At 48.6% G+C, this 19,640-nt stretch overlaps 1 long non-coding RNA gene across 1 annotated transcript; it reads right to left on the reverse strand.

The window, feature by feature from the left end:
- Positions 1–10,760: 10,760 nt before the first annotated feature.
- LOC125321100 lies at positions 10,761–15,943 on the reverse strand. Its single transcript, XR_007201448.1, has 2 exons — positions 14,814–15,943; positions 10,761–12,783 (listed from the first exon to the last, which is right to left on the reverse strand). It is a non-coding gene; the product is annotated as an uncharacterized LOC125321100 (long non-coding RNA).
- Between the last annotated feature and the right edge of the window lie 3,697 nt (positions 15,944–19,640).

Consider the following 19,640-nt stretch of genomic DNA (forward strand, 5'->3'; position numbering starts at 1 on the left):
GCCTTGTGGCCAGGAACTTGGCATAAAAAAGGGGCTGCATCCCGCAACCGTTTGACAGACCCCAGGGGAAAAGCCCCATGGACTCTCCCTGTCGTCGAAGAATGTTGCAGGACTCCTCTGTCTCCTTTTCGGACATAAACCTCAGGCATCGTGCATTAATTTTCCCTAACGGCAGCGACCTGCTGCGTGCTCTCCGTGCTCCTCCCCAGCCCCCCGGCAGGTGTAAAATAGTTCCCGGCGGCTCCCACCACGCGTTACAGACGGCTGCGCGGCCCCGGGGCTGCTCGCAGTGCTCCCCTGCTCCGCAAGGGCTGCCCGCGGGCTGCGGAGCCACCTCGCCACCGGCGCGGCCAGGGCCGGGGCCCTTCTCGACAGCAGCCGAGGGGCTGCGGAGCGGGCGGCTGCGGGACGATCAGCCATTTTATGCCGCGCGGTGCTGCCGCCTCCACCTAGTGCTCCATCGCGCCGCCGGCCGACCCCGCCTGGCGCGTTCACGCTCGGCCGCGCTCGCCGCCCGCCCAGCCTCGCCGGAAGCTCTCCGGCCCGGGCCGTGCCCCGGCTCCGCCTGCGGTTCGGCAGGGCCCGGCCGCACGCGTGCTGCGTGGCTCGGAGCACCCGCGTTGCGCCGCAGGCCACGGGGAAGGCGGGGCGGGGCGGGCCGGCGCCATCGTGGTAGCGCGAGGAGAGGAGCGCCCGGGCGGGGCGGCGAGTGGCGCGGCGGTGAGCGCTTCTGCTTCCTGTCGCTCGGCGGCCGCCCTCGGCAGGTGCCGTGTGACCCCGCGGAGCGGCGGGGCCGGCCGGGCGGTGCGCGGCGAGGCTTTCGGCCAGCGGCGGCCGCAGCGAGAGTCTGCTGGCACTGCCCGTGCCGGTGGAGAGAGCGGGGATCCGAGGCCGGCCTTCCTAGGGTAACGAGGGGCGACCGCCTTTGCCGCGCTGCCCTCCGTGCAGCACGTGGCCGATTCCGGTGAACCCGAGGTCTCCGCAGCGGCGCGGGCGGGAGGGAGTGGGGAGCGCGCTCGGTGCTCTGCCGGCCGCTCCCGCCCAGCGCTGCGCTCTGCCGAGGCGTTTTCCCGCCCGTCCTGGGGAGGACACAAGGGACACCAAAGTTGGAGCTTAGCTGTCAGGGGGAGCAACTTGCCTCCCTTGGCGACGTCCTTTTCCCTCTGATTCAGCTACCTTGTAGTAGGTGCGATGGTGCTGAAGAAGGGTGGCGGCTTGGCACAGTTGCTGTCATAGGTGGTGCAAGAGCTCCACGCCAGGAGCTTTGAGTGGCATGTGTGAGGGTAGGAGGGTACGGCACCCACAGCTGAAGGCAGAAGAGGTCAGGGCATGTCATCAGCCGCAATCGTGCTAAGTTGTTCATCTTTGCAAACAGCTTGCCGAGTTGTTCCTTTTCTTAGGTAATGGGGGTTAGTATCAACCAGAACTGCATATGGTCAGTATTTGCAGAGAAGGTTATTTGGACTGTTGTTGAGGTGAGTGTAGCAGTTTCTATGGCATTTTGCAAAAAAGTGACAGGTCTCTCTGCGTTCCCCAATTCTTAACAAAAATGAAGTTAACAAAGCCCTGAAAAGAGGTTTTACAAAACTTGAGGGATTTTTTCCTACTCGTACTGTAGAGACAACCATAGTCACCTTGTCTTTCCAAAAGTGAAGGTTACATCTTTTTGTCCAAGAGCATCAAGTGCTTTTGGTCAGCGTTTGTGTGCAAGCATTAGCCTTGTTCTTGTTCTTCCCTGGAGAACTTTTACAGTACTCAGATGATCTGTGTAGGCTGCAGAGTGCAGTGGTGAACTTCAAGGCTTCCAGCAGAAGGGAGATGCTGTCCACGTTTTGGATTCTCCTTAGTCTGAACCTTCAATGTCCAAGGCTTCACTTTTCAAGCAGTTGGAAGAGCTCCAAATTAAGATATGAACAGGTCTTAATTGACCTTGTCACCGCCTCAGTTAGTCAAGTAATGCTGTGCACTGGATTTAATTGCCTAGTGCAACATGTGCTAAAAATATGTAGAGTATCTCCTCGATTACCCTCCCAGAAGGGTTTGAATGGAGAACAAGGAGTTCCGAAGACAGGTATTTGGTGTACGAGAAGTAGAACTTAGTTGCTTGCAGGGCACTGCATGCACAAATGTCTAAGGAGGATCCTTCTTTTTTTGTCCCATCTATGCTTGTTCTCATTTGAAATCCTGAACATTCTGGAGGTTGGTTTTGTTAGGGTTGTGGCTGGGGAAGGGGTGGTGGTGGGGGAGGGGTGGGTGTTGTTTCTGATTTTTTTAATTTCCAGGATAGTGTACAAAGAACTTGTGCCCAAAACCAGCAGTATGAAGCAAGGCAGGTATAAAAGAAGGTCACCGAAATGTCGGCTAATATGAATCTGAAAGCGCTTCAGTATTTTACCCAGGAGTTTCACTCCAACAAGGTGATTGTCCTTCACAGAAATGTAGTGGCAGGCTTATGCCATGCTAGAAGTGATGACCTTTCTCTGCCCCAAATTGACCAGCAAGATATTTTGGCTCTTGATTTAAACCCCTGAGCCAGCTGTGTTTCAGGCTGCAGAAGCTGCAGGTGTTGTGGCAGACGCGGGGCGCAGCCTTGCCTGCCGGTCCCGACCTGGCGCACGCCGGTGGCAGCCGTCAGCGCCTGGGGTCCCCTGTGCCGCCCACGCCAGGGCTCTGCCTGCCTGCTTGCACCCCCGGTAGCCTCAGGGAAACAGCGGACTACTCCATCTACTTTAAAAACAAAGAAGCAAACAAAAAGCCCACTGTAAAAATATGTAAAAGTCTTGAAACTAATTCTCAGCGCTTGCTCGGAGTTTGTTGATGGCGCAAATGGATTTTGGATAAACTGGTATTGCTAGTACTACTTTTAAATTAGGCTCCTGAACTTCAGAAAGGAGAAGATGGTGGTCACATACCCCTGAGGAATGTTTGAAAAAGTAAGAGTGCCCAGTCATTTAAAGGTGGCCAGAAAATGGGTGTGGCAGTGGAGTGGACACTCTGCGAGTAGGTAGCCTTAAGTCATGCAGCGACTGGCACTTCAGTGGGAATTTTGCATCAACACCAAGAGATCGTTCCATGATGTGTTGCATAACAGCAGATTGGGCCAAAATTCTGCTGACTTTGATCAAGGTGGACGGGCCACCTTCACTTAACCCAGCATAGGGACATAAATCAATGATGTTTGAAAAACAGCCATGAAACATAGCCCCTTTAGTTTATTGCACTGTTGCAAGTCTGCAAAGCTCTGTTGCCAGGTCATTGGAAGTAGCTGTTGGAATCTAACTGCATTTGGACACTTTGTCAGTCAGCATCACCAGGAGGCTTAACGGTTTAGGTTGAGAGGTGGTGCATGTCTTTTTTCAGAGGAATGGCCCAGTGAAGAGCAGTGTTCACTGCCATGACTGCCGTTGTCGCCTTCTAGAGAAATCTTGGTTCATTCAGAGAGAACTTCCTTGGTTCTGCTGGTTTGGTTTCGCAGCTGGAGCAAAGGTACAGCACTGGAAGCAATTCCTAGGGCAGAAGCGGGAGATAGCCAAAGCTCTGGACTTTGTTGTCCTCAGCACAGTGTAAGTGAGCGTAGTCTAATTGGAGGGGTGGTGAGCATCAGTGATATCAGATTTTTTACAAGTTCTTAATTCTGTCAAAACAAGAAAGAAGGAGAGTGATGAAGATGAAATCCTTTCCTCTTAAATCTGCCTACAGAGCAACTTCAGGGGTAGTTGTAATGTGTATTCACCTATTTTGAATTGCCCAAAACCAGGCCTAGAGATGCTTCAGAGACAGAGTCAGAGAAGCGGGTATTTGCTTTATTTGGCGCTGGGTGCGTGGGGGATCGCTCCTCCTAACACACCCACGCAGAGCACTCCATACAGTCCAGCATTATGTGTAAATTTTTTGAATATTCATCACATTCCTTGGGATAGGAGTAGTTCTAGAAATTACTTCTCGGAAGTCATTGATATCATTAGCAGACGTGCCACGCATGCGCTGTGTAGCCAGGTGGTCGCACTGAGGAAGGCTGCCCTTCTTCCTCGGGGGTCTTTCTGATAAAGATCAGTAGTCTCCGTCACAATGCACTTTTTACCTTTCTTTCTGGAGCATGCACAGTTCTTCACCGGATGATTCAGCGATCTCTGTGCTGGTTTTCAAAAGATCCTGTTCCTCTTATCTTGACAAGATTAAGGCAAGTCCTGCTGCTTAGGTTTTGTGATTAACATTTGCTGTCTCTTAGTAGTTCCCTCGTGTTTACATGAGTAAACTATGGATCAACCCCCTTCTCAATTTTAGCACTGAAAGGATATCAGAGTCATTTAAAGAGGTGTCTCCTATGGAGTACTATAAAACTGCCATCATGGTAACACGTTTTCATACAGTCGTTTTAGCACAGAAGTAATAGATGTACAATCTTGGATGTTTCAACCTGCTGACTCAAGAGCCAGTGTTGAGCTTTTCTCTTTTAAATCCAGTCTTAGAGCTCTGCAGGGATCACTGCAGCATGACGTTGTGACAAGGGGATGCTGATTCATGCATAAACCTTTGACGCTTTCCTTCTATCTTCAAGCAGCTTTGCAAACCAGTGATGATCTGGCATGTTGCGACTTGAGAGTCATGGTAAAGGTTTCACCAAACACTTTGTAATATCATGCTGCAGCTTTCATTCCTAAGGAAATAGCATTGAGCATATGGCTGGCAAAATGCCAAAAGAATGAGCCAAAACCAATATCCTTTAATGGGAAAGATGGAAAACATTGAGATGTGTTTATTTGATCTAAAATTCCTGTGGACCAAGCCTAAATGTATTTCACACTAAATTCTTAGAACTGATTTTAAGGGAAGATGTGAGAAAGATGAATTCACAAGCGGAATTTTCAGCAGCATAATATTGAACATTTGTTAGTAGAACAAAGGCATATCACAGCGCGGGAGCACTTAGCAATATTGCTAGAGGCGTGGCTCCATTCATGTTACTGTGAACTTAAGTACTTTTTAAACATAGTCCTTAAGCCCAGAAAGTAATTTACACTTCACTCAACTTTTCCCCCCCTCCTGTCTGTGCCCCCTTGTGCCAGCGCACGCCAGCACGCTGCCGCCTCGGTCCTCTGGATAGCTCCAGAATTGAAGGCAGGCACCCCGCTCCGGTGCCTCCTCAGTCTCCAACCTAATTTGTAGTCGACAGATTCTTTGGGAGGTGTGAGTTTTGATGAGATAACAGACTTCCTGGGATGCATGCGGTTCATCTTCTTTGTTTCTTTAAGATGTCTGGGTTTCTACCTCTGTCATTTCTCAACTTAAAGGACATTTATTATCACGTGTTTATTACGACGTTTCCCAACATGTTGCCACTCTTTCGAAGTTACAATTTACTCTAGTCTTGTTTTTACTTAACTGTATTTTACCTGTTTCTACATAGTACATGATCACTTCTAAATGTTAAAATCATATATGGGAAAGACAATATTTATCGTTCACTCATTTATCACAGGAGGAATGTGTTAGCTGCTCGTGTTGCAGTTCACTTGTAATGCTGGTCTATTACCGCAGGCCTGGGCCCTAGGCTATATCACCATGTCGCGCAGCCATAGGGAGGAGGAGGAGAGAAGATCCAGCAGGCAGGAATTGTGCAGCAAGATTTATTCATTTAATTATTTTACAAACTCTTTTACAGACTTTCTTCTTCATAATCTATTTGGACAAAGGATCAGCCACCCCTTGGGGTGATTGGCTAAAATCCTAAAAGATCCATTGTCAAAATATTTTTCTACTATACCATAAACAAGACTTTTCAAGGTTGCAGGTGGCTTGGTCGTTTCCATACTCTGCTCCCTCTTCTGTGAGAGAGAAAAGTCTCTCACGGACTTAGAAAATAGCAAGAAAATCCTCGCTAGCAGCATTTTTGTATCTACACTGGTCCTTCTCATTTCCTTTTCTCTAGAACACATTTCTCAGGCTCAGTGAGCAGATGTGCGTGCAAGTGGTTTGGTGTGTCCTTGGAATGCCAATAGTCAGGATCAGATGGGTTTCTGCAGTGAAAGGATACAAGGAAACGGGGATATAGCCTACAGTGGGAACTCCTGTGATTTTGCTCCTCTCCAAACATTTCTCCTCTCCAAATGGATCTCTGTAGGAAACTTGACACATTCTTCTACTCCTGGGAGTCATTAATAAAGAAACCTGGGGTGTTTATTAGGTGACAGTGCTGTTCCTGCTGTGCACCTTTGCACCTGGCTCACAGACCATTTTCACACAGCCGTGGTCCAGAATGCGGGCAGACAAAATCCCAGCAGTTTTCTCTTGCCTACTTGACTTTTCAAATTCTTATTATGTGATGATTATCGCATCGTTTTGTCCATAATATCTGAAATAATTTGCCATGCAGTTTTGAATACAGTGCAAATACGTATTTTACTCTTAGAAATTTGAAAGTGAGTTACATTTAATAGTAGTTTGTGAGTAGTATGGCAATCAGGCCTTAAATGCGCCAATCAGGCTTGTAAATAAACCCATATTATCAGTCAATCTCTTCAATCTATTCATGTGTTTATATGGGATTTTATTCCTATAGAATAGAAAACTCGGAGCAGTGGCAAAGAAGGGGGGGGGGGGGGGGGGGTGGGGTGGGGCAGCAGCGGCCCTGCTCTGAGCGGGGCAGGGAAAGGCAGGCTCGGGATGCCGGGGTTTCTCACCTGAGGCACCCGAGCAGATGGTGAAGAGTCCCTCTTTTAGTGAAGGTAGACTGTTAAGAAGGTTCCAATGCAACGGCCGCTCTTACGAACAGAGCTGCACTCACGGTAGAAGAAAGGCAGCAGGAGACGGAATCCTGCAGTGGTGACCAATTCTCCCCACAGCCACCGCAGCCTCTCTCCCCTCCGAATGCTTGAGAGAACAAGAGCTGGGGGCTGCATGCAACCCCGTTTTGCCAGTCCAAAGTTCACTGTATCTCTGCCCTCACAAGACACCTCAGCTAAAGGGAGTAGCCAGCTGCATCCCTCCCCTGAGCGGTGACAACTTCTTTTGTCTCTCTTGTCTCCTAGCGTATGGGGGAAAGCTCCTTAAGAGAAAAAAAACCCCAAAAAAATAAAAGGAGAACTACTAAAACCCCAACATATGGGTGATTCTCACTTTCCTTCTCTGTCCTGTGGTGGTCGGCGATGGAAGAGACGGGGCAGATTGCTCGGATGCAAGAAGCCGATTTTATTGATACAGAGCTGAGTATACCTTTTCAGCAGTAACTAAAAATAGATTCTTATATAAGCAGCAGTCACTATAACAACCATATCTATGTTTCTTAATAACATTGCAAAACTACAAGCTAGCATTAACCGACAGCAAGCATGCCGTTCCCTTATACTAGCTATTTCCTGGTAGGCCGTACTGCCTGCCATGGTTTGCGGCCTAGCAGCGTTAGCGCATCCACTTCTGACATGAGTTTAGCAGTGCTCTCACTTCTGCTTTCTGGCTGTATCTCCACACTTCTCAGCTCCATGTAAAAGCACATGCTCTCAGTGTCGTAGAGTCCTTAGGGAAAGCAAACAGCGGTTCCGCTTCACACTGCTAAATGTGCCAGGACAGAAAGCTTTCACTGACCTTGCCTTGCCTTTTCCTTGCAGCCTTTCCTCTTCAGAGTGAAACATAGATTTAGAAGAACTATAAAGATTTTAGTTATAGGCTAGCTGTGTTTAGTTAGAGTAGGAAGGAATTTGGGCCCAGTGAGAGTTAATGAAAATAGTTAAGAGAGCTGGACCTGAAAGGGGTTTTAAGATGTGATTACCAAATAACTGATGATCTGTCATTTGCATGTTTGCTTAGCTGTGCTTAGAAGGAGGAATAGAAACTTTGATAAGTTGGTGTAGGGAACAAGGACAATTACCAATTTCCTCCCTTGGTGGGAACCCGTTCAAAAGTCACGCAAGAGGAAACTTAAGAGGTCACTAAAGTAATTCGGATTGTTAAAGTTCAAAAAGGCAAAAAGGCCAAAATGAGGAAGATGAGTTACTTCATCTTTCTTGGGACCACTGACCCAATTCAAGACCACTGACTCCATTCAGGACACACACTATGCATGCTTAACGACATTTAAGCTCATTTCCATATGAAGCGGAGAATGGGAGGTGTTAATGTTACGAATATGCATTTGTATTTTGGATATTCCTAATATGTGGAAATAAAAAGTGTCGTGTTTGCTTGGATCGGGGCCCTGCGTCTTAGGCAGCGCGGCAAAGGCGGCCACCCCTCGTCGCTACCCTAGGAAGGCCGGCCTCGGATCCCCGCTCTCTCCACCGGCACGGGCAGTGCCAGCAGACTCTCGCTGCGGCCGCCGCTGGCCGAAAGCCTCGCCGCGCACCGCCCGGCCGGCCCCGCCGCTCCGCGGGGTCACACGGCACCTGCCGAGGGCGGCCGCCGAGCGACAGGAAGCAGAAGCGCTCACCGCCGCGCCACTCGCCGCCCCGCCCGGGCGCTCCTCTCCTCGCGCTACCACGATGGCGCCGGCCCGCCCCGCCCCGCCTTCCCCGTGGCCTGCGGCGCAACGCGGGTGCTCCGAGCCACGCAGCACGCGTGCGGCCGGGCCCTGCCGAACCGCAGGCGGAGCCGGGGCACGGCCCGGGCCGGAGAGCTTCCGGCGAGGCTGGGCGGGCGGCGAGCGCGGCCGAGCGTGAACGCGCCAGGCGGGGTCGGCCGGCGGCGCGATGGAGCACTAGGTGGAGGCGGCAGCACCGCGCGGCATAAAATGGCTGATCGTCCCGCAGCCGCCCGCTCCGCAGCCCCTCGGCTGCTGTCGAGAAGGGCCCCGGCCCTGGCCGCGCCGGTGGCGAGGTGGCTCCGTAGCCCGCGGGCAGCCCTTGCGGGGCAGGGGAGCACTGCGGGCAGCCCCGGGACCATGCAGCCGTCTGTAACGCGCGGTGGGAGCCGCCGGGAACTATTTTACACCTGCCGGGGGGCTGGGGAGGAGCACGGAGAGCACGCAGCAGGTCGCTGCCGTTAGGGAAAATTAATCCACGATGCCTGAGGTTTATGTCCGAAAAGGAGACAGAGGAGTCCTGCAACATTCTTCGACTACAGGGAGAGTCCATGGGGCTTTTCCCCTGGGGTCTGTCAAACGGTTGCGGGATGCAGCCCCCTTTTGATGTCAAGTTCCTGGCCACAGCACCCTTTTCCCCACTGGCTGAGGTATTCGGCAGATACAGACTTCCGGAACTGCCTACTCGATGCCCTCCTCTAATATGCACCTCCCCTTTTGGCATCGAAAAGGAAGAAAAAAACCCCATTCCTAATTCTATTAAGTCTTTGTTGCCTTGCTCTAGGTTCAGGAATTTAACACGCCCTGGATTAATCAACAGTCTCTGATGATTCGTAACAGTTCTAGAGAACTAATAGTTTCTTCTGTTACTTCACTCCCCATAAGTTCCTAGCCTTGTCTACAGGCCAATTCACACGGTCTGTTTGTAAAGACTCATCCAGCTCCTTCCTTTTAATCCCTCCTCTTTTTATTTGATCTGTATTTGTCTTTACAAACCTTAATTACCATTGATTTAATTTTTTCTTCTTGAGTCTTCTTGGCTTTTGCTATTATTTGCAGTGACATCCTTTTCTGTCCTTTTGTAGTCCTTTCTGGATCAGGTAGGCATGGCTGCTAGCGGCATCCCCTTGACCACCTGCTGAAAGAGCTGCACCCAGCATGGTGTCACGCATGGTCAAAAGATTAGAGTTGCTATAGCATATAAGAGGAGAAATGGTATTCATTTAGCCCATAGCTGGCCAGTTAACCATGAAAACATGTCCCATTACCATCCTTTCAACACTTGGACAGGTCCATGAGCTGAGGTTATTTCCTTTGTTATTTGTTTGACCACATTTCCGCTGTCCTGTGCTTGCAAACAGCAGCTCGAGTCATTGAATTTCCCACAAACTCCTCCTTCTTCTGCTAACAGATAATCTAATACCATCCAATGTTGAAAATACCGCTTTCCTCATTGAAGTGGGTTGCTCAGCAAGACGGTCAAGAGCTGTGGCTGGCTGGTTGGTAATTATTTCTGAGACAGCTTGTAACCTAATTATCTCATTGAAATGATAAATGGGTTCCCAGGCATCTGGGATTAATTCCTTAGGTTTCCAAGGGGCTGGTCCATCGTGTTGCGTAACTTGTTCTGGTGGCCATTCATCTTTTCCCCGTTTTGGGGTGCTCCCTGCAGCCAAGGCTGCCTCAGCTGACTGCTTTTCTCTAATTAAATCATCCCAGATTTTGATTCCTAAGCAATTTCCCTGAATTTGTAGTAGCAAAAAGAACAATGGTCTAATATACCCCAGGGATATACCATATCCCTGACCAGTTTGGAGGTAACCTGAGCTAAGCATGTTGGCCACAAATCCAATAATGTCCTTTCAAAGCCCGTGTTCCATTAGCAAAGGGGCCTTCCTACCCTTGGTCATCAATTGGTGGGTCAAAATACAGCAGGATTCCCGGGCCTAACAGTCCTCCAACAATAGCTGCCCCACCATAAGGGTTACAGTATTTGCATTTCCAAGCTCCCACACAGGGTTCCCATCTACATTTACATCTGTGTCGGGTGGAGTCGCGGGAGACAAGCACTCACGGCATTGTGGTCAGCAAGTCTCGTTTATTGTAATAATCTACACATACCTATAGTACTACTAATTAGCTCATACATATTGCAAAAGCTGAGCTCCGTATTGGTGGGAGCTATTCCATGAGATCTGCAAACATAGGGGTCTTATTTTCCTCTTCCATATGGTTTCTTTCCGCTTACTTATCTGGACTCACATCCTGTTGTTTATACAACTCCTTGCACAAGGATTTAGTATCCTTGCCAAGTCTGCATCTTTATCAATCCTACTGTGTCATCATGACCTTTGCTTTTTAGCCATTCTTCAGAAAGACTCTCAACACTTCCCCCGTTTTCTTTTTGCATGATCATAGTCATATTGACTGACTTCAAAATTAAATTTTTTACACATGACGTTATACAGCTAAGCATAAGTAAACCAAGAAAAACAATAATTAGCAATAGCATTAAAGATTTGATCACACTTTTCATCCATCCTTCTAAGCCCATCCACTCTGTAAGTCCTTCTAATCTGAAAAATCCGGAGTCCTTTTTTATCTTTTGGGAGTGTTCAATCAAATTCTTAATTTCGGCGTGGATGGACTTAGAATGATCCTCAAGATCCATGCAGCACATTCCTTCAAAGTCTTCACAGCCATGGCCGTGGGCTAAGAGTAAAAAATCTATAGCCGCTCTATTTTGAAGCAGGGCGTGTTGGACTGAACTCAGGTCTTCTGCAAGTTCAGACAACACTCGGCTGGTACCGTTTGCTTGTTTAACTACCCAACATGTCAGTTTTTCTAAGTGACAATGGGCTCATGCCGCAGCTGCACCAGGAACAAAAAGGGAGGTAAAAAGCACTTCTAATTTGCTCCACAGCGTGAGGTCATCCTCACAATCAGATGTTATAGTTTCTGCTAAAGACCTCTTCCATCGTATTCGGTGTGTAGCATTAGGATGGTGCTGTGGAAGTGCAAGACTCAGTTGGCCAAAGGTACAGGGCCCGCCTATAGGCTTGGATGGGATACCTGACCAGGCACGATTCCCACAAATTAGGAAAAACCCTCTGGGTAACTTTCGAGGGAAAAACGTTCCAGGGGCTGCAAGAGATCGATTTCTCACGGTAACGTTGCACCATTCTAAGTCCCACTGTGAAACATTGCCAGCAGGATTAATCCAGGTGGGGTTGGATGTATTCATTTGACAGCCACCAAGGCTGCCCTCTTGGCATAAATTGCGTGAACTATTAATATAGATACAGGCTGTAGCGTTAAGGGAATCAACTAGTTCTATTTCTTTTGGCTCAGGGCCCACCGGGAGTCTATCATCCCAGATATCATAGTCTAGTAGGCCATGAGTAATATTTTTTGTGGAATTCAACTGCCAAATAGGTTTGAGCTGCTTCTGGGTCTCGATTACAAAGTTGCGCCATGTATTATCTGTTAATGGTACTCCAACTAAGCATGTCAAAAATGGAGTACTGGGTGTGGCTAAGGAGGCACAGAATGTTGTGGTGTTTAATTCGCGTGCCAAGGAGACCCAGATATTATCTCTAGGGTCAAACACCTTAGGAGGGTAGGGAAGGTTGTGACCCATTACTGAGCCTGCGATTAGCAGCACGATGCTTAAACCGCCGGCAAACATGATCCCACTTTCTTGGTTCAACTTGCCACTGAATGGGGACCCCAATATTTAATTGGCAGGAGGATTGCAAAACTACAGAGTAACTATCTGCTAGGATCTTTTTTGCTAAATGCTGTACCGACCACGCAAGTTCTCGCAGTCTCAGATCCTCAAGATTTTCAACTAATTGCAAACTGTCAATGATATTTTTGCCTGTGAGTTGTACCAATGCTCCTTGAGCCGTCTCACGGTGCCAGTGAAAACTGCAAGACTGACACCAAAACCCTTCTGATAGATGTCGCTGGTGGACCCACCACTGTAAATTACAACCTCCGCAAAACAATCTTACCCACGCCTTATGATTACTACAATTACATGCAAAGCAAGCAGATTGGCAAAAGCGTATAAAGTGTCTCTGCAGATGTGGAAGGAGATGATCTTCTATCTCCTGTTCAGATTCCACAAGGAAGGTAACGCGAAACCGTTGCTCAACTTCCTGCAGGATTTGTGAGATCTTCCTCTGTACTCTCCTTGCCTTCCTCTGTTGTGGGTTGCTCATCAGTGACAACAGGCTTAGTCCATTTGGCTGGAACCCATAGGGGACCTGTCGGAGTGGACACACATAAATAACCTCTTCCCCAGTACAAGGTTTTTACAGGATCCTGCCAAAGTCCTGTCTTGGGGTCTTTGTAGCGCACCCAAGGCATGGGCGTCGGGGGTTGAGGATAGGTAAAATGAACAATGGCAGGAGGCACTTCTTTGTCACCGAACACACAAAGGTGATTTAGGACAAAAAGGCATTTTTGTAATTTGTCATGCGGGTTGGACAAATCAGGATATTTCTGCAAGTATGTTTTGAGGGTGCCATGTGCCCTCTCTACAATAGCCTGACCTGTGGGCGAGTGGGGAATGCCTGTTTTGTGAGTAATATTCCAATTTTGCATATATCTGTCAAAGCGTGCACTGCTATAAGCGGGGCCATTATCAGTTTTGATTATTAAAGGGACTCCCATAACTGCTATACAGCTATTCAAATGACGTTCGACATGTCTCGCTTGTTCTCCTGTCTGAGCCGTAGCCCATATGAAATGACTGTATGTGTCAATTGACACATGAACATACTTCAAGCGCCCAAAACTGGGGACATGTGTAACGTCCATTTGCCATATTTCATTGGCTTTAAGTCCTCAAGGATTGACTCCTATGCCTAAACCGACTCCAGTATTGTGAAAACTACATAACGGACATGCTTTTACTATGGCACGTGCGTCACGTAAGGGGATATGGAAATCTCTTACTAATCCTTTTGCATTTTGATGAAACATACTGTGACTTTCTCGAGCCCTAGTATTTTTGGGAACATTCTGACTGAGTGATACGATCTGATCTGCTCTCTCATTGCCCTCTCCTAAGCCTTCTTGCCACTTATGGCTACGTATATGGAGAATTGCATAAGGGTGAGATCTGTTCCGCAGCGCACGTTTTAGCTGTAATAACAGATCAAAAAGTCGCTGTTTTTTCACTTCTTTGATGACAGCGTCCTCAATTCTAGAAACAATTCCCACAACATAAAGAGAGTCTGAAACGACATTGAGGGGTTCCGAAAAATGAAGGGCGGCCCACAGTACTGCTACAAGTTCTAAGGTTTGTAATGTATCAGTAGGGGTAGCTGCGATCTTATGGTGGCACCATTGTTGATTATAGTGCCAAACAACGGCAGCTGTCCTGGTTCTGCGTCCGGCATCAGTAAAAACTGTCAAGGCATCAGGGATAGGCCCTTGGTGTTGCAGCGGTTTGGATATCCAGGCCCAGCTTCCCAACCAGTTAAGTGATTTTGGAGCTAATGGGCCGGTGCGAACTTCTGCTCCAGAAGAGAGCAAGGCTTCAGTGAGTCGTGAGGAGTTGAGTAGGTACCAGTCCAAAGTAGGTTTTTCCATGGGGAGGTTAATAACTGCAGGTTCAAGGCCACTAATTTCCCAGGTGCGTAGGCGTCCTTTCTTTAAAAGAGTTGCCAAATTTTCAATCTTTGGAGTGACTGTTTTTCTTTGCTGCAAGGGGGGCGAGATCCATTCTAAAACGGAAATGTCCCCCGTTTTCTTTTGCTGTGTAATAGCTCCTAAGAGATGTTCTCCACTGTTCCAGACAGTTAAGGATAGGGGGGTATCGGGGTCTAGACGGTCGACAAAGCCTCTGGGGATGCAGGATGTAATTTGCTGCAAGACTTTAGACTGTTGCGGCGTAAGCGTCACAGGAGTACATGGGTCTGTGCCCTTTAGCAAAGGACGTAGCTGTTCCAATAGCATGTTGGGAATTCCTGTAACAGGTTTAAGCCATTGCAGGTCTCCTAGAAGTTTCTGGGCCTCATTTAGGTTTGAAATAGATGCTTGAATATGTAACTTCTGAGGTTTTATTCTCTGAGCGGTAATAGTCCATCCTAGATATTTCCATGGAGTAGAAACTTGTATTTTGTTGGGTGCCACAACAAGGGACCAAGCAGCCAAGGAGGCAACAATAATTTGCATCTGGGCAGGGGTGAAAGGATCCTTTTGAGCAAAGAGGATGTCGTCCATGTAGTGATAAATAATGGCATCAGGCATCTGTCTCCGTAAGGGTTGTAAGGCAGCATCAACATACAGTTGGCACAAAGTAGGTGAGTTTTTCATCCCTTGTGGCAATACAGTCCATTCAAATCGCCTAGCTGGTTCTCCTTTATTCAGGGCAGGTAAGGTAAAGGCGAAGCGCTTGGTGTCATCTGGATGCAATGGAATAGTGAAAAAGCAGTCCTTGAGATCTATAATTAAAAGAGGCCAGTTTTGGGGCAACATAGCCGGATTGGGGAGACCAGGTTGTAGCGCCCCCATAAATTCCAACGAATTCGACGAATGTGACCGGGTGTCTCGCAGCGCTAACACTTCATGCGGTCACCTGGAGCTGGGCGGGGACGTGCTGCTGCCGCTTGGAGAGGAGCAAGGGCTGCCATAACCTGATTTTGAGAGCTGATAGCCTGTTCTTTAAGCCCTTCACCTAATTTTTCTAAGGCTTGTACTAAGAATAGTTGCGAGCCAGTGGGCATGGTCGCAGCTTTTTCTAAAAGTTGCTGGACAGTCCAATCCCCTGGAGTGGAAGTAATAAGGGCATGGGTGGCCTGATTGCCATTTTGTAAAAGGCATTGTTTAAGCAACGGGTCATGCATATGCTCTTGAACCCCAGCTTTTGAAATAGCTTCCATAACTTTGTCAACAAAAGAGCCTAGAGACTCCTCTCTGCCTTGTTTAATGCTCATATACATTGGGATTCCACCTGGGGCTCGGACCTTATCCATGGCTTTCTTAGCAACTGCCATAGCTTCCCGTAGCTTGGCAGGTCCTAGTGCCGCTTGAGCTTCTACTCTCATGTGATCCCCTTCACCCATGAGCTCAGCTACTGTAACACCTGTCAAGGGATCTGCCGCTGGCCTGGGGACAGCAGCAGTAATAGCGGCTTCCTCCCTCCAGCGAGCCTCAAAAAGCAGTCGCTGATGCGAGGTATACGTGAGCTTAGTAATGCCTTTAATGTCAGCAGGAAGAAGGGTAAAAGCGTTAAAAATATAATCAAGCATCTGTTTAACTGGTTCACTGGTGACACCGTAATTCCCCACCGTTGCTCTTAGCTGCGCTAACAGCTTCCAATCAAGGTTAGTCACCTGCGCAACATTGCCGCCCCCTTGTGGATTCGGGACAAATAAAACAGGGAACGCCATGCTGTCTTGCGCAGCCGCTAACATATCAGAATCACCCTTTTGTAAGCCATCACGAGCAACCGCAGCCCAGAGTTCTCTATGGCCCCTAGCCATGGCCTCCGCGAGGTCAGACTCTGCCCCAGGGACAGGCTTAGGGCTAACAAAGGGGTTTCGCGAATGAGAACAGTCCGGCGGAGACGAGTGAGGCAAGCGCGGTGGAGGAGCAGGCTGCGGTGGCTCCCGAGCCGGCTCGAGCGGCGGGGGGGGCCACGGCAGAGCAGGCTGCGGCAAGGAAGGCGTAGGAGGAGTAGGAGGTGGGGGGAGGGGAGGCGCGGAAGGCGACTCAGAGGCAAGAGCCTCAGGCGGTACATGAACCGCAGCAAAGGTGGGGGGATTAGGTGGGCCAGAGAAAACAGAGGCACTGTGATCGCCATAATGACGGTTCCGATCCTGAGCAATCTTAATTTTTTCTGCCGCTTTTTTCTCCGCCTGTACCATTAAAAGTTCATTGTGGACAACTCTCCATAGTTTAGAAATCTTTTTAGCTGGCTTATCGTCATCTAAGACAAGATCCCAGAGTTTATCACCATACGCGCGCCACTGACTTAATTCATGAATGGAGTGGGGATCAGTGAAAAAACTATAAGAGCGCGCATGCGTTAAAAGAACGGGGAGGTCTTTATCAAGATCAATCCCTTTAAAATTACGCTTAAGCAAAAAGGCTTTAAAAAGTTCCTGTGCTGCTTGCCTTTCCATACTTACGGTACCGTTGCTAGCTCTCCAGGCTTCGGCAGCACGTATCGGCGAGCCCGCCTGTGCGGTCGCTCGGGCGCGGAGGTGATAGGCTCGACACAGATTGGCGCTGCGTTTTAGCCGTACGCGACCTCTTTCGCCGTCCTTCTAGCTGCAGGACCCGAACCCAACGCAACTCCCCGTCGCATAAGGGCAACTTCTCCTGTTCGGGCACCAGATGTCGGGTGGAGTCGCGGGAGACAAGCACTCACGGCATTGTGGTCAGCAAGTCTCGTTTATTGTAATAATCTACACATACCTATAGTACTACTAATTAGCTCATACATATTGCAAAAGCTGAGCTCCTTATTGGTGGGAGCTATGCCATGAGATCTGCAAACATAGGGGTCTTATTTTCCTCTTCCATATGGTTTCTTTCCGCTTACTTATCTGGACTCACATCCTGTTGTTTATACAACTCCTTGCACAAGGATTTAGTATCCTTGCCAAGTCTGCATCTTTATCAATCCTACTGTGTCATCATGACCTTTGCTTTTTAGCCATTCTTCAGAAAGACTCTCAATACATCTGCAAGTTGGTTGGATTTGGAGCAGAACTCACTAAAAGGCTTTGAGTTCCAATCCGGTGTTGCCATTCCCACTGATAATCACAAACAACAGGTCTTCTACTTGTGGAATTTTTGTGGGGACAGCTTAAAAATAGATGGTCAAAAAAACCCCTTGTCCCTCCCCATTGCTTTACAGACTTCCAAATATTTTTCGTAAGAACACCTTACGCAGCTACCATTAGTGAGCTGAACAGCTATTTGATTGCATTTGTCTTGATATTTGGAACAATTGTAAGGAGGGCAATTGGAGGGCCAAACCCAATTGCTTAAAGCCAGAGAGAAAGTCAATTGACAAATGCCTTTTCCTACATAGACCCGCCCTGTCCTGTTTAGGCAATAAGTGCCTGTTGGAGAAGAATGAAGTGGCCATGGACTTCCTTCTTTGGCCCCAAATCCCATGCCATTGTGGCCCTCCCATTGACCCACCATTTAGGTTCAGCTGGGCTAGCCAACCATGGCCACTCTTCAGATCCTCCTGGCCCTCCACAGAGCCAGCAATTGCTAAGGTTCAAAACTTTTGCTACTTCTTCTCCTAAGGCTGCCAATTGATTCTCCCACTGCTGACCTAAACTTAGCTGACCATATAAAAGTAGAACTAGTAAGGAAAATGTTTTAATAGTGTGATCTAATTAGCTAGTCTAATTTTCCCGTTGTCTTCTGCACCACCTGTGGCAATTGACGACACAGAAACTACTTAACGTGAAACAATGGCTGCAAGTATTAGCCCCCCAGGGAGTGGAGATTCTAGAGGAGGGATACCCATAGAGACTATTTCAGCAGATGGTCTGTGGGTCAGCACTCAGGGCTTCCTCTGATGTCGAAGCACTGGCTACTGCTCCGGCCCACTCCTGCAGTCACGGCCTCCCGGCCTTCTCCTCCAGCTGAGATGTGCAAATCTCTGAGGCTTCAGAGACCTTGACCCGAGAGTGACGGGTCCACCTGTGTTCAGCTGTCTTGATGGCTGTTTCTGTCGTCAGTGACACTTGGAATGGGCCACGCCATTTCACCGCCACTGGTGCTTCTTTCTACTCCTTAACTAGGACTCAATCTCCTGGTTGGATGTTACAAGCAGCAAAGTCCAAAGGTGGGGCTTGTGCCAGCTGAGCTTCCTGTTGAAGGGGTTTCACAAGAAGCAGTATCCTGGCCACAGATGGTTTTAAATATACATCACTTACCTCTACTCCCCCACTAGGTTGAGACTTAGCCGGGTAATTCGTAACAACGACGGAAAGGGGGATAACGGAATCTCTCTTCTGGGTCGGGCTCTCATTCTCGCCAAAGCCAATGTCCAAAGCCCTAGCCATGGCATCTTGGTTTCTATTAGCAGCTTCAAAAGGTGTTTCTTTCTCTATTCATTGTTTTCTACCCGAGCCGAGCTCTGGGGGTGCCAGGGCCTATGGAGGTTCCATTGTGTTCCTAAAGAAGCCAAAACCCCTTGAAGGATCTTTCCTGTAAAATGAGTTCCCCTATCTGAGTCTATTGCTTCTACAATGCTGTATCTTGGAATGATTTGTTCCAAAGATGCCTTAATAACTGATCCTGTCGTTGCTGAAGCAGTTGGAAATGCCTCTGGCCACCTTGCTAGCTGACATACCATTAGCAGAAGATATGAAGCCTTCCCACTTGGGGCATCTCAGGAAAATCCACCTGGCATCTTTGGAAGGGACATGCAGCCCAAGGCCTCCCTCCCCTGGCAAGTTACTTTGTAACTTGGCTGTTTGCTTTAGCACAGATCAAGCAACCTTCAACAGCTCGTTTTGCCAGTCTAAAAAGACCCCCAGCAACATCCATCATGAGGAAGGCTTCTGCCAATCCTCAGGAAGTACAAGGACTCTCTTCACGGAGTTCTTTTAATATTGGTAGGGCCAAAGCTTCTGGTATCTCTTGTTTGCCATCCCTTGTAAACCAATTCTTGTCTTTTTTCTCTGCCACACGACTTTTAACTGTATCTCGAACTCCTCTGGTAGAAAAGACAGCTTCCCGGGCAGTGATGGAGTCGCTGGGAGCAAAGGAGGCATCTTGGAGAGTTCTGGCAGAAGTGTTGCTTTCTGAATTTCTTCATCCACCAAAAAGGAGACAGAGGAGTCCTGGAACATTCTTCAACTACAGGGAGAGGCCATGGGGCTTTTGCCATGGAGTCTCTCAACTGATTGCGGGACGCAGCCCCCTTTTTATGCTAAGTTCCTGGCAACAGCACCCTCTGAGGTACTCGGGAATTACAGACTTCCGGAACCGCCTACTCTATGCTCCCCTCTAATAGGCACCCCCTTCTTGCTATGGAAAAGGAAGAAAACGAAACTATTCCTAATGCTATTAAGTCTTTGTTGCCTTGCTCTAGGTTCAGGAATTTAACACGGCCTTGGCTGAGCAACAGTCTCTGTCG

Source organism: Corvus hawaiiensis, unplaced genomic scaffold, assembly GCF_020740725.1.
Source record: "Corvus hawaiiensis isolate bCorHaw1 unplaced genomic scaffold, bCorHaw1.pri.cur scaffold_68_ctg1, whole genome shotgun sequence".
NCBI classification, from domain to species: Eukaryota; Metazoa; Chordata; class Aves; order Passeriformes; family Corvidae; genus Corvus; species Corvus hawaiiensis.